Below are 692 nucleotides of genomic sequence, written 5' to 3'. Positions count from 1 at the left end.
AAAAGTTTGGAAAAGAAAGTTTGTTGAGGACAGAGCCATCTGAAAGAGAATTTCTACGATTCCACCAAAGATTCGAGGTCAATTTTTAAACGTCTGTTTTATGGTAACTGTTCATCTGAAACACAGATAATTCATTTTTTTCATTATATCAGTTTTTTTTATTAATTTATTCATTTGGAAGATTGAGTGCAAGATTTGGATTTCGAGAATGTAAATTTTTATCTTAGATTGGCATGCGAAACATGAAGGCAATGAAAAATTTGATTCGAAAAATTTAATATAATTTCTGATGGTTTTGATACATTTTGATACAAGTTCGTATTCTTTTTGTTCTTTCTTTTTGTCATTTGAAAAGGATATTGGCAACGTTGGACTTATAATTTGTGTAAATATTTTACTGATAAACAGTAGAGCGAAATTTTTGTAATGATTTTAATACAGAAATATGGTGAACAATATTGAAGAATAATAAGATAAGAAACATATACTTTATAGATAACAATATCTCACAGTCAAAACAAATTTATGAATAATATAAAATACAGTACAATGTCTATACATATATAGTTAAAATTTAACACGAATTTCATAGCTATTATAAATTTTTATGTAGCGATTTATGATTGACAAACAAGAATATATCTTAAATCATGAATAAATCACAACGATAAGAATTTATACAACTTTGTTAA

This window comes from Apis dorsata, unplaced genomic scaffold, assembly GCF_000469605.1.
Source record: "Apis dorsata unplaced genomic scaffold, Apis dorsata 1.3 scaffold_397, whole genome shotgun sequence".
Lineage (NCBI taxonomy): Eukaryota > Metazoa > Arthropoda > Insecta > Hymenoptera > Apidae > Apis > Apis dorsata.
Note: the sequence above shows the minus strand (reverse complement) of the source record.